At 36.5% G+C, this 14,855-nt stretch overlaps 1 protein-coding gene across 2 annotated transcripts in view; it reads left to right on the top strand.

Moving 5' to 3' along the window:
- Positions 1-14,855, top strand: part of PCDH7 (protocadherin 7) — a 392,272-nt gene that overhangs the window by 372,551 nt on the left and 4,866 nt on the right. The window lies entirely within an intron of this gene.

Raw genomic sequence — 14,855 nt, 5'->3', positions numbered from 1 at the left:
TTAGCGTATTTAACATGCAGAGCAGGAAGCTGTTTCCTAACTTTTCCCCCGTCTTTTGGAGATAATCTGATGCACATTTCCTGGGATTCTGTACTTTTTATACTTTCTGATCTGTTTAAAGATTCTTTAGGTTAAACTTTTTTTAAATGTTGTTAGGCTTGTAGAGGGTAGAGATTACACTGTGTTGAAGGCACATATTCTCTTTAATTTTCTCAATTTTACCTTCTTTTCATGTCCTCATATTAAAAAGAAAAAGTGCTTTGGGGTTTAAGTACAAAAAATGTGATTTTTAAAATGTACAAAATAGTAATTATGTAAAAATTGTTTCTTGGGGAAAATAAGAGATTATACCTAGTTAAATAGATGACAGAGTACTAATTATTATTTATAAGCTTTATTATTATATATCTGCAAGTCAGAAAAGATTAAGTTTCCGTTAACTTTGAACGGCTAGTAATTATAAAATACAATGCCAACTGTCAGAAAAATCATTAATTTATGTACACCTAATCTTTGAAATTAAATTACTTTGTAATTCTTTTTCTAAGTGTCTTCTAATTTGCATTTTTAGTATTTATTAATTTAAATAATAGTAAAATAAATAATACTGAAAAGTATTCTTTTTTACCTACTTTTCTGGGGGATTATGTGAAACAAATGTATTTGCACTGTAAATTTATAACACAAAGAATTGAATCTTTAATCTTCATATATTAAAACTCTTATTTTCTTCTTGGCAAATAGATTAAAAATTTAAGGTTTTGACACCTTTACTTTATGCCAGAAAGGAGAATATTAAGTAAAAATACAAAATTTTCAATAATTTAGAATCAGTATTCTATATTGAAATATATGTGGGGAAAGGATGCATAGAGTAGCAGTAAAAGCAACAGTAGTGATAACAGCAGAAAACTGTGTTAAGTGCTTCTATGTGTAGATTATTATATTAATACTAAACTCTAAATGCATTTTCTCATTTAATCCTCAGAACAAACCAAGGAAATAGACTCAGAAGTAATTTGTTCAAGGTTACATAGCTGATAAGTGGCAGAATGTGGACTCAAATTGGACTTCTTTTGCTCAGATCCCAGTGTGTTAACCACTGATTCATTGATTGCTTTAAATAATCACAAAGCGAAAGTAAAGATATACACAGTGCACGGTACACCTTTACTTGGTTTTGTATCTTGGTTCCAAGATACAATTATGAAAAGTACTTGCTATATGAAGGCACCGCTACCTTTTTAACCTCACTGTCTTTTAATAGGCATAGCTTTTCTCCATTTTTACAGATTATATTTTAGATTACAGATTATATTCCTGGGTTGTGACTGTACATTCTCAAATAAACTAAAACTTGTGATATTATTCACTTATTTGATTAACATACAAAGTCAAGTTGGGTAAGTATAGCCCAAATAGTGCTTTGTGTTAATTTTCTCTTAACAAATCTGTACATTCTTTTCCAATCGAACCAGCACAGTTGTGATTAATATGTTCTCCATGATACCTTTAATCCTTTGTTTGCCAGAAATAACTGTCCAAAACATATTTGTTTTTTTCTGTTCTTAAAGAATTTATTTCCCCTTCTCACATCTAATTCACCAAGGGGTGGTTCAGCATCTCCCATTCTAAGTTCAGCCCAGTATGCTGTGGTTTCCAAACATGGCTTTTCTTTTTATGGAATGACAATGATCCAAAACCTCATAATTGAGGGGTCTTCCTGCCATGTAGAATTTAAAATAGACCTATACCGTGGAGATGAACTTTTTCTTAGCTGAATATGGCTTCAATAATCATAGAAGTCTGAGGCTTTTTAGCAACACAGTAATTCAGTCCCTTTATTTTGATAAAAGTTTCCATCTCATTCAAGGACCAACTGAGGACAGCCGTGGGAGAAAACCCCAAGGAAAAAACAGGTTGGACACCAATGGTCACATCCCAGTGTCATCTGGCTCTGGAACCTTCCCAGCTCCTCAAGTTTTCACCTTTCTATCTGCCCAAGCTAAAAACAATCCCCTTATTTAAATCTGAGACTTTTACATTTACCACTATATCTGACATCCAGGGACACTGCTTTTTCCAGCTTTCTTCTTCTATGTATAGAGGGATGCTGTTCTGCTTTAATTCTGCTTAGACAAAGATGATTTTTTTCAAACTTACAACATAAGTTTATATAGTACAGATGGTCCCCTACTTACTATGGTTTGCAACTTTACAATGGTGTGAAAGTGATATACATTCAGTAGAAAACATAGTTCGAATTATGAATTTTGATCTTTTCCCAGGCTTGCAATATTCAGTACCATACTCTCTTGCCATGCTGGGCAGCAACAGAAAGCCACAGCTCTCAGTCAGCCACGTCATTATAAGGGCAAATAACTGATATTTGCAGGGTACTGTGTTGCCAGATGATTTTGCCAACTGTAGGTTCATATCAGTATTCTGAGCACATTCAGGGTAGGCTAGGCTAAGCTATGATCTTCAGGAGGTTAGGAGTGTTAAATACATTTTCCAGTTATGATATTTCCAGTTTATGATGGGTTTATTGAGCATAACCTCACTGTCAGTTGAGGAACATCTATACAACGATGTGTTGCTGATTGAGAGGTTGTATGGCATAGTGGTTAAGAGCACAATTCTGAAGTCAGAGTGCTCGGGTTTGTGATCTCATTCCACCACTCAGAAGATGCAAGCTCTCGGGTAACTGAGTGAACTTCTGTGTGCTGTAGTTCCTCATCTGTAAAACTGGTGTGATATAAAATGAGTTATATGAGAAGTTCTTAGAATAGTGCCTGATGTATATTTCTTGACTACATGAATGAGTATAGTTTTGAAGGTTATGGCACCACAATAGTCAGGCCTGTCTTCCCTGAACCTGAAACTTTCATGACTGTTTTGTGCAGTAAAGTCTTCTTATTTCCTGTCCATCTTGGAATTCCCACTGAGTTCCTATGTCCTGCGATAGCATATCTCAATTCCACTAGTCCTTGGCTTATTTGCAGAACACAGAAGACTGACGAGTAAGAAAGCAGAGTTTGCCAGCTTTTTCCATCCGATGATTCACTTAAGTACTCACAGAGTACAATCCAATGGTTAATGTAGTTCACATAAATTTTAAGTACATCATTTAAAGGAAAACTCCCAAAGCATATGCTTTTGTAATGATTTCCATTGTTAACAATACTTGTAGTTTTATCTTTTTGTTTGTTTGTTTCTGATAGGATTGATTCATTTGAATTGTATAAGACACTGGCCGATACACAAAGGCTTGTTAAAATTAATTCCCTCCAGCCGGTCTTCTTTGCCTAAAAGCTGTAGAATAGCCAGTGAATCTAATTCATTACACACATGGGAAAATCTTTTTACACCATGAAACCTGTTTTTCTATGTGATGGCCACTGCTGGCAAAGTCAAAACGGAAAATATTGGCCAAAAAAGAAAAAAAATAGACTTAAATAAAGAGTATGTACGGCAGATGGTGGAGATGAATAGTTGATCGTCACTGTCTGCTAGGCTCACTGTACCCCCTTAGAATTGTTGCAGTACCATAATTTTGCCACGATTATCTGTGAAATTATGTTGACTGTTAAGCTCTGATTCATGCTTTTCTTAAGTCATCTGCGGGAGAGATGACATTCTAATTGCACTCCTGATTTTTTTTTACACTATGAGTTTGTTAAGCGCAGACACGTTTTACTAAAGAAAAAAGCCTAAATGTATGTAATTTGACATGGTGACAGATTAATACTTAGGCAGTAGATTGGCAGTACAATTAGACAGCTTAAATGTGTCCTACATCCTAATGTCTATATGGCTTCAAGAAGTCACATTAAGTCCTCCTTTTTAAAAAGGTCTGTTACCATTTTGTTGATTGAAATAAATGAAAGTCTATCAAGAGGATTTAAGTGAATTATGAGAAGGCTCATCACAATTACACCTAATTCTAGAAAATTGAAATCTAGGGAATTAACTGTAAATTCAGAATATCTCAAGGTAAGAAACTGTATTTACGATAGACTTCCTGAAGTGGTTATTGTGGATGTAACTAACTCTTATTCTTTGAGTTGTCTGAATTATTTTTGATAAGGATAAAATTTTATCCTGCCTTGAAGTAAAATTTGAAGTGACAGCTAAAAGTAAAATTTAAAATTCACATGACATTGTGTGCATATTGAAATTATATTAGACTGCATTAAATGCCATATGATAATATATAGTTTACTCAGAAATCGCAAAGAATACACTATTGCCAAGTAACGAGATTTACATTATAAAGACTTCCCAGCTTTTTCAGTGTGACCCACAATAAGAAATTCTTTCGTCATAGGGATCAAGTTTATAAATATAAGTAAAAATATACACATATAAGAAACTAAATCAAAATCTTCACAAAACAATGTGAACTGCACGTAAGCTGGTTATGACTCCTTAGATGGATTCTACCACCATCTGGTGGGTCATGATGCTCTGGTTGGAAAGAACTGATCAAAACTGTCCATGATCTTACTCATTTAAAATGTGTCCATCAGGTTGCTACCAAGGAAAATAAAATTTTTCTAACTGAATTTGGTTGGCACATTGCCTTCAATATTATCTATTACAATGCACCTATATTACAAGAATGGGAGAAGAGAACCTTCCATTGTTCATCTTTTCTATCAGGGAGACTGTCTTTCCTTCATCACTCTGTGGTTTGAAAATTTTTGTCTATGCAATGAGCTGTGTATAAATCAATAGTAAATTTTATTTTCCTGGTTTATTCTTTTTTTCTTTTCTTTTCTCTTTTTTTTTTTTTTTTTTTTTTTGGACAGAGTTGCCCGGGCTAGAGTGCCATGGCATCAGCCTAGCTCACAGCAACCTCAAACTCCTGGACTCAAGCAATCCTTGTGCCTCAGCCTCCCAAGAAGCTGGTACTACAGGCATGCACCTCCATGCCCGGCTAATTTTTTCTATGTATATTTTTAGTTGTCCAGCTAATTTCTTTCTATTTTTAGTAGAGACGGGGTCTCACTCTTGCTGAGGCTGGTCTTGAACTCCTGAGCTCAAATGATCCAACCCGCCTCGGCCTCCCAGAGTGCTGGGATTATAGGCATGAGGCACTGTGCCCAGACTTTCCTAGTTTATTCTTAAAAGACGTATAACTGCCAACCAGAGGTCCTAACAACATTAAAATTAACTGTAAAATAGCTACCATCCACAAGCAAAGAAGCTTAACGAATTAGTTCATATACACACCCTTGGGACCATTATGCATGGGATTTTCCTATTAGACTTTTACTTAACATTCTCTACCACCTCCACTGACAGCACCCCATCCCTCAGGCTGAGTATGAGGACTGCATTTTGCATTATAAAAATACATCTTAATCACGACATTGTGTTGTTAGAACACAAATCTCAACTACTGAGATTATAGGATAGGTCCTGAAAGGGGGTGAGGAGAGTGAGTAGTGGGGAAGTTCATTTAGATCAGCACATACCAAACAAACAAACAAAAGCCATAGCTTTTTCTCAGCTTGGCTAGTGAGATTGCACTTATGATTAAGAGATGTCTTGATAATAATTCTACCTGTGGCCACGGTGAAGGTAGACATAACCATCAGATATGACATGCACTATGTCACCAAACCATATCCTTCATTCATCCATTCAACAGGCCCTTTCTGAGTATGTGCCTGGAATGCTGCTAGAATCCAGAGTACATAGCTAACTTATCCCTCTCCTGCCCACACAGAGTTATATTTTATAGGAAAAGGCACATGAACAGGTAGCAGATTTCAGTGCTAAGATAGAGGTGGACATAGGATAAAGACGAGAGAGACAAAGAGGAATCATGATTAGCCTAGCCAGAAGAAATCTCAAAGCAAGCACCCTGGAACTGGATTTTAAAGGATAAATGAGAAATAGGAAATAGATAAGTAACAAGCCTAGGAAGAATGGAAGAAGAAAACACAATAATATCATGATGATGTGGAACCACATGAGGCTTTCTAAAAAGGACAAGTGCATTAGGTCTGTCAAAGTGGCAAGTGGGAACATGAGGGAATGGGAAGAGATAAGAGTTAAGATGTAGGCTTGATCCAGATCCAGGAAGGCCCTTCTGTGCTAAAATGAGTAATTTGGAATTTATACTGAAATTTATGGAAGAGGGTTTTAAACTAGGGAGAGACGTGTTACTGTACTTACTGTTCTTAAAATAATCATAAATCTCTTTTTATTAGAGGCACTTTCCTGCTAATTACGAGGAGGAAAACAGGCTAAAGAAAAAACAAATGACAAACAAGTAATAAACATCAGGAAGTTGTATAAATCTGTAAATTTTACAAAGCACTCATTAGGGTTGTGCCTTGGTACCTGGCTCTACTTCTTAGCTGTTATGTCAAAGTCTTTTTCTTTTTTTCTTTGGCATCACGTTACCCAAATTTAGAATGGCTTAAAGCAATTCCTCCGGAAACATTACCAGAGGCAGCTATCATGAGGGGTGGAGGAGTTATCACCCAGACAAGTGAGTTGTTTATACTTTACTGAACAAAAAGAAATTGTACTGTGTTAATTGATCAGATATAAACAACATGGACAATTAGATACTAGGGTAAAGCGGAATTTTCAAAAGTACAAGATGAAAATTCTGGAGTAGATACTGAAAAATTAGGTACACGTGACTCAATGGTAAATGAAAATCAAAGTTTTTCCACTCCATTTCCTTTAGTGGATCAAATATGGGTGGAAAGTACCAAATGCATCAAGTCTGTGCTGTTCGTACTGTGACCAGATAAGTGGTGGGAATGGGTATTGGGTTTCTACTACACCTGTAAACAATTACTACAACCTTAGGCCCTTAAAACAACAACAAAAAAGTATTTGCTAAAAATCCTGTAGGTCAGAATTCTGACATGAATCTTCCAGGGGTAAAAGCAAAGTGTCGGCAGAGCTGCATTCCTTTCTGGAGGCTCAGGGAGAGACTCTGTTTCCTTGCCTTTTCCCATTTCTAGAACATGTCCACATTCTTTGGCTTGTAGCCCCTTCTTCCATCTCTAAAGCTAGCAATGACAGGCTGAGTCTTTTTCACACTACTCTGACACCAACTTTTCTTCTGCCTCCCACTTTGACTTTTAATAACCCTGTGATTACAAATTGGCTCATTTGAGTAATGCAGTACAATCTTCCTATTTTAAAGTTAGTTTATTAACAATCTTTTTTTTTTTATTTCAGCATATTATGGGGGTACAAAAGGTTAGGTTACGTATATTGCCCTTGCCTCCACCCCACCCGAATCAGAGCTTCAAGTGTGTCCATCCCCTAGACGGTGCGCATCGCACTCATTATGTATGCATACACCCATCCCCTCCCCACCCCACACATCTGCCCGACACACAATTAATATTATTCCTAAATGTGCTCTTAGGTGCTGATCAGTGAAACCAATTTGATGGTGAGTACATGCGGTGCTTATTTTTCCATTCTTGGGATATTTCACTTAGTAGAATGGGTTCCAGCTCTATCCAGCATAATACAAGAGGTGCTAGATCACCACTGTTTTCTTGTGGCTGAGTAGAACTCCATGGTATACATATACCACATTTTATTAATCCACTCATGTATTGATGGGCACTTGGGTTGTTTACACATCTTTGCCATTGTGAATTGTGCTGCTATAAACATTTGGGTACAGGTGTCTTTTTTATAGAATGTCTTTTGTTCTTTGCAGTAGATGCCCAATAATGGGACTGCTGGATCAAATGGTAGGTCTACTTGTATCTGTTTAAGGTATCTCCATATTGCTTTCCACAGGGGTTACACTAGTTTGCAGTCCCACCAGCAGTGTATGAGTGTTCCTGTCTCTCCACATCCACACCAACATTTATTGTTTTGAGACTTTTTGATAAAGGCCACCCTCACTGGAGATAAGTGATATCTCATTGTGGTTTTGATTTGCATTTCCCTGATGATTAGAGATGATGAGCATTTTTTCATGTTTGTTGGCCATTCTTCTGTCTTCTTTTGAAAAATTTCTATTCATGTCCTTTGCCCACATTTTGATAGGGTTGTTCGATTTTTTCTTGCTGATTTTCCTGAGTTCTATATCATCTGGCATCTTAATTGCCCTTTACCATGTTACATAACATGTTTGCAGGTTCCAGGGATTAGGGTGCAGGCAGCTTTGGAGGGGACCCTTATTCTGCCTAGGACAGAGGCTCTGTGAGAGCGAGTGTGCGGGTCGGCTCCTGCAGTGTGATCGAGAGCACTGGAATTGCCTTTGCATCGGCGCAGTGTGGAAAGGCAGCGTGCAGGCGTGAGAGCATCTCCAGAGCTTGCTTCTCTGTCCGTCACAGGCTCCCACGGAAGTTCAACAGTGAGACTTTACCACTCTCCAAGGAAATAGGAAGTAAATAAAGGAAAACATTTCAATGAGCAGCAAAAATCAATGAAGCAAACTGATCCAATGTTGCTTCATTGATTTCCCCTCTGTTTAACCTGATCATTGAGTTTTGTTTGCTGCTCACCAGAGATCATTTTCTCCTTTTTCCTTTTATTTACCTCCGCACTCTCAATCTCTTCAACACTCTTTTGGTCCTAATTGTGATTGCCAGTTTTGCCTTCAGCTGATCAGCTTAGTGACCAGACTAAGGAGCCAGCATACCAAATGTTTTAAAACTCTCCCTATGAATGGTGTTTCAGCTCCTACCGAAAGCTCTCAGAGCCCCATCTCCCAATAGTACTTCAGAACTCAATGTGTGCTTGAAATCTTCCTCAAAGGTTGCTATCTTTCTCTTTCTCCCAAATCACAACTGCTAATGAAATTCTATTACAACACAGCTTGTAATTGAAGGAATAGTTCCCACCAGAGAAGCTTTTCTGTGTGACTTCTGAAATGTTTCAATAGGCAATCCCAAGCAAAGAGTTTGAGCATATGTTCTGAAAAAGGCCTAATCATTAGAATAATTGTATAGTTTCTCAGGACCACTACAGTGAAGGAGAAAATGAATGGGTGCTATGATTTTTGTTACATTTTTTAAAAATGAGTATTACTTCAATAAATCTAAATTGCTGTGATTTGCCCCATGCAAAAAGTAATCACATTACAATTCTACTACACATAGGATTTAGCTTTAATGTAGCTCATTTTAGACTTTCACACAAAATAATGAAAGGAAAATAACACATGGAAATGCCTTATATTCACGATGTAGTGAAACTTTTCTTCCTTAGGACATCCCGTACTACTGAATGCATTTGATTCAATATTTAACATACTTGCATTCATTAAGTACTTTAATAAGAACTACTTATTACAGAGGCTATTTTTTAACTTTTCACTTTTTATAAAAAATTCTTTATCATGGTTTATATGGGAGGAAAGAAAGAGGGAATATCTATTAAATTATTTTTCCAATTTTCTTTGTTTTTAAATCTGTTTGCATAAAAGCATATGTTATTGGAGAAGTAAAAATAAAATGGGCACTGCCTTCAAGAAGACTACCACCCAAAGGTAATATTCTTACAGTTAATAAAGACTTTAAATACTATTTTTAAAGTAAACATCCATTCCTGAAGATAATATTCATATTTATTGTAGAATACATATTCTACAACTTTGTGGCCAATAATGAACATTTGATTAATAATCCAGTTATAGAGCTAATGAATAAAAATATCATACCATCAGATGATAATTGCCCAGTTATAATAGAAAATTTTGAAGGTTTGATACCATTAAAGGAAAGTGGCTCTACGTTGTTACTTATAACTCTTTTAGTGCTACTCTGTTACACTTTCTAGTAAAACAAATATAAAGTAGCTAACAAATTTTATTAAATTAAAAAATATACCTCATGTGGACCATTATAGTTTTTGTTTGAACTTCCATAATGACAAGAATTTATTTCCCTTATTATAGAAAATAAACAATGATTTAGTTGCTGGCAATTCAAGACACTGGTTTGAAGCAAATACTGAACATAGATTTTAGGAAAGAAAACAAATCTTCAGGTTAGTGATTGGCAATCAGTTAAATCCATCCCCAGTAATTTAGATGTTGAATTGTTAAATATTTCTTAACCTTTGATACTAACTCAAGGGGAGAAAAAGTCTAAGTGTAAAAACGCACCTTGTTTCTCTCCTCTACCAGAATGTTAGCGATATTCTCAGACTCTACTTCAGGTCTCTGGAAACCCACTGAAATTTTATGCAAAATTTTGTGGGTGCATATTTACATTTATGAGGGGAGAGAATGCTTCTAGCTTTCAACAGATTGTTAAAGTCTATGATTTCCAAAGCAAACAATTCTCAATATAAGAAAATCTAAGAGACTAGAAAGAAAATCATAAAAGCTATAATTATTACAGTGGAAAAATAAACATGCATAGCCAAGAATTTGGTCTATTTTCAGTGGGGTAATCAATTGACGGCTTGTTAAATGAATACCTCTACTCTCTTCCTGGGTCTTATAAACACTCTTGATCAATGTCATAGCATCTTCTCATATCCAGCACTTCCTATCTTTTTTTCTACTCTGCTCCGTCACACAAAAATTTCTGCTGCCTCTGATTTGGCATGGGTGAAGAGGGTAACCAAAGTGAAGTCGCATCTCTGATGTGCATAAATTGATCACTCCCACGCAGTCACCACATATTTTGCTGCTGTAGTGCAGTTTTCATGCGCCAACCAGCAGATTCGTGTTTGAGTTGATTCAGCAAGACTGCGTGAGACGTGGCATGCACAGTCTCCACTGTATATGATAATGCCACATTCAGAATGACAGTGGTCTAAGCCTCAGGGCAATAAATGCTTCTTGAGATACATTCAATTGCTGTTTAACTGAGTTTAGCCTAAGGTATGGAGAAAAGTTGCTGATGCTTTCAAACATGTTTAAATATTTTAGTATTGTCTTGGCATGTCAGCTCAAACTGGAGCACTCCTAGGTATAATGCAGTGAAATCTTGTAATTAAAGGTTGAGAATTTCTAAAACTTTATGTGGTAGCCCTCTGCTTGAACTTCTTAAATGTGCCTATATCTCTGAAAATGTTCATTTGAAGAGTTGTGCTTACACTAATATCGGTCGGTTTGTTACCCATGATAAGGAGATATAAAAAAAGAAGAATGTATTGTTTCCAGATCTCAGGCTATTGTTTGGAGCACTTTGTTTACTGCAGATTGTATAATACATCTATGATTATTACTGCAGTGATGTATTGCTGAGTAGTCCAAACAAACAAAAAACCAAACAAACACAAGCAAACATAACTTAGTGGCTTGAAACAACGAAGATTTATTACTTCTTACATGTCTATGGATTGGCTACATGGCTCTTCTGCTAGTTTTGCCTGGCTCACTTGTGAGGCTGCATGCTCTTGGAGAGCCTGCGGGGGGTAGACTTTGCTGAGACAGCTGGGACAGCTGCATCTCCCTCTGCAGTGGTCTTTCATCTTCAAAGAGGCTGGATCATGCTTTCTCTCAGGATGGCGATCCCAGAGTTCCAAGGCTGAATGCAAAATTGCTATAGGCCTCTTGATAGCTAGGCTGGAAATATCACAGTGTCACTTCTGCCACATTCTAGTTGTCAAAGTTAGCCCAGCTTTAAGGGATGCTAAATAGAATCCACGTCTTGACGGTACAAGCAGTAATGTCACATTCCAAAGGGTTGTGTGTAGGGAGATTAGAGGAATTACGGGTCTTACTCTGCAATTTAAAACAATCATGTACATACATCATGAAGTCTGCATAGCTCATGATTAATTACTTTTTTGTTTTATCATTTTTCATGTATGAACGGTGCATTGCATTTTAGATATTTGCCCTGCCTTTGTTGTCTTGTCCTGATTTTCAACCTCTTCTTGTTAGATTAATTTATTGCTAATTTATAGCTAATTTTTGACCCATCTTTATAATGGGTGGGTCCTTGTGCTACTCGTGCAGGTAAAACAAGAAAGTAAGCTGGCAACCCACTATCTTAGGGCAAGTTTAAAACAAAATGATTAATCGTGAAGTTGATCTGTTGAGGTTGTAAAGATAATTCCAAATAATAGATAAATTGCCCTTGAATGATTATCATTATGTTTTGTTTTTGTTTTTTTTTTTAGATAGGGTCTTTCTCTGTTACCCAGACTGGAGTGCAGTGGCACAATCATGGCTTACGGCAGTGTTGAACTCCTGGGCTCAAGCAATCCTCCTGCTCGAGGCTCCCACATAGCTAGGACTACAGGCTTGCACCAGCATGCCTGGCTAAGTTTTTATTTCTTATTTTTTTGTAGAGGCGGAGTCTTGCTATATTGCCCAGGCTAGTCTTGAACTCCTGGCTTCAACTGATGCTCCCACCTTGGCCTCCCAAAGAGCTGGGATTATAGACATGAGCCATATCACCCCATCTGCTCTTGAATTTTGAGCAACCATGATACATATCGAACAAATCTTCTTTGGCAAACTCTTAATAATGAAGTATTAGGAGGATGCCTGACATAGACAAATAGGGTCTGGTGGCCAATGCATTGTCCTAAGTAGATGATAGCTCTGTATATTGTAGACTCTGTCAGCAAAAAGCCAGTAGCACTACTAGAAAAGTAACTCGAAATATATGCCCTTTGATTGATAATTGATATTAATTCCACATTAAGTTATCCGAAACCCTTGGGGGCCAGATTTAGATACAATTCAGAATTCTTCATATGTTAGAAAGATAATATCATGCATGTATCTTCTATTATTTAAAATTTTAAGAGTCTAAGACTATACTCTTAATTAGTGTACTGTTTTTACAGTAAAACATACAAATATTCACACCATGTAACATAAAATGATGAAAACAACCTTGTATTTGTTCAGATCAGGTTTGTTGTAAATTTATGGGGGAAAAAAAAAAAACCTTTTAGTATTTTGAGCTTTTTTGACAACTGAATTTGGATAAGAGATTGTACCTAAAGTAACTAACATTTATTGAGGGCTTACTGTGTGTCAAGAATTGTTATAATTACTTTACATATATTAACGCATTTAATCCTTGTGGTAATTCTGAGACATTAATAACTTCTCCTGTTCGTTATATAGGTAAGGAAGCTGAAATCAAGTAACCTGTTCACAGTTACACAACTACAAAGTGACAAAGTTAGGTTGTGAATCTAGATCACCTGGCTCCTGAACCTATTCCCGTTATCTATGCCCTTTTCACTCCTGGAAGATTGCAGAGAGAAAAATAAGTCTCGACCTCCCCAAATCTTTCCAGGGGCTATGACCTACTATTTATTGAACACCTACACTGCATCAGGGAGCATGCTATGAGCTGTGATTACATTAACTCATTGATCCCACAATAAACGAAGGACTGGGTATTACTCTCTTACCCACGAGGAGCTTGAAGCTCAGAAAAATATCAGAAATTACACAGCTTATAAATGGTTGAGCCGTCTCCAGACCTCCTGCTCCTTTCAAAAGTTCACCGCCCTTTGAGGAAAGTGCTCGGGAGTGGTACAGGTGACACTGAAGAAAGCGTTGAGTGATTAGATTGTCCTCATAGCCTCTTCTAGGTCAGTTGGATCAAATGATTCCGTGACAAATTAGAACACTCTCTAGGAATCTTAACCTCCTTTTTGTAGCCTGAGTGGCTCTTACATAACTATAAATTTGCCCCTCTTCCAGAAGGTCCTCACACACTCAGAGCATTACAAACTGCTTGTCTAAGTCAGTGATTCCCACCTGGACCATGAACTGTTCTATGTTTGCCCATCTGTCCTTCCTAAATTCCCCAAACAGGCAAAAGGCAGGGATCTTCCAGTTATTTACACGAAAAATCCAAGTACAGTTCAGTGTGGGTGGGCATATTTCGGATCCTGTCTTCTCACCCCCAGGCTTTCTTGACTACAGTTATAGTTTTCTGAATAAAAAGTTTTAGCTAATGGATATTTGTTTATTTTTTCTCAGTGTTATCATAAAAGGCAAAAAGAAATATTTTCTGATAGCTATTTTAAAATAAAGCACTTGGTTTAATTATTTGAATAAAAGAGAGATTTTCCTTTGGACTAATGAAAGTGAAGGTAATGTTAAAATATTTGTTGGAAAAGACTTACCAATTATATTTCATTTTGCTTGTTCATTCTTTCATAAAACCTTTTCATTATCCACCAAATTCCACTAGAATCTAAGTGTGCTCCTAGAGAAAAAAAGTCTCTGTATATCAGAAAGTCAAGAAGGATAAAAATAAAACCAAATACTTTAAAAAGAAAAAAGAGGAAAGGGTACCTACTTTGTTTTGCTCACAAAGAAGAAAATACCACAATCTTTTTATTTGCAGAATTTTGTCAAGTAATGCTAGTTATGTGCTAGTGCTTAATTTTAAAGAACAAATTGGAGGGATGGTGTGAACATCTGGGAAGTCTACACATTGATAAGTAATCCATTTAACTAACATGGTCAGTGAGTTAAATAATTTATAAATTAAACAAATAAGCAAATGATACATACAGCATAAGTATCTGACCTTTAGAAAAAAACCCAAAAATTCACTGGAAATATTTTAAAATTAAATGTGATATTTTCATGCCTTCTCTTAGTAAACAGAAAGATCCATGTATTGTCCCAAGCAAAGGACCTGGAGTAGAGTGAATGTCTAGGATTCTGGCAGGATGCATAACTCAGCATACTCAAAATCCTTTCTGATGCAGAGCTGTCTTCAAGTCTTAACAAGTTTACTGTGCTCTTCTATAATAATGATGCCTCTAATAGGTTCTGAATTGTGCAGGACAGCTTTTGGAAACATTAAATGCCTCTATAAATCTGGGCTTCCCTTGTTATTTCTAATGATTATACATAGTATCTGTCTGTCACTTCTTGTTGAGGTCATTGTAACAGCATCTAGCAGCAT

This window comes from Eulemur rufifrons, chromosome 19 (genome assembly GCF_041146395.1).
Source record: "Eulemur rufifrons isolate Redbay chromosome 19, OSU_ERuf_1, whole genome shotgun sequence".
NCBI classification, from domain to species: Eukaryota; Metazoa; Chordata; class Mammalia; order Primates; family Lemuridae; genus Eulemur; species Eulemur rufifrons.
The sequence above is the reverse complement of the archived record's forward strand: the minus strand, read 5'-3'. Positions and strand labels throughout refer to the sequence as shown.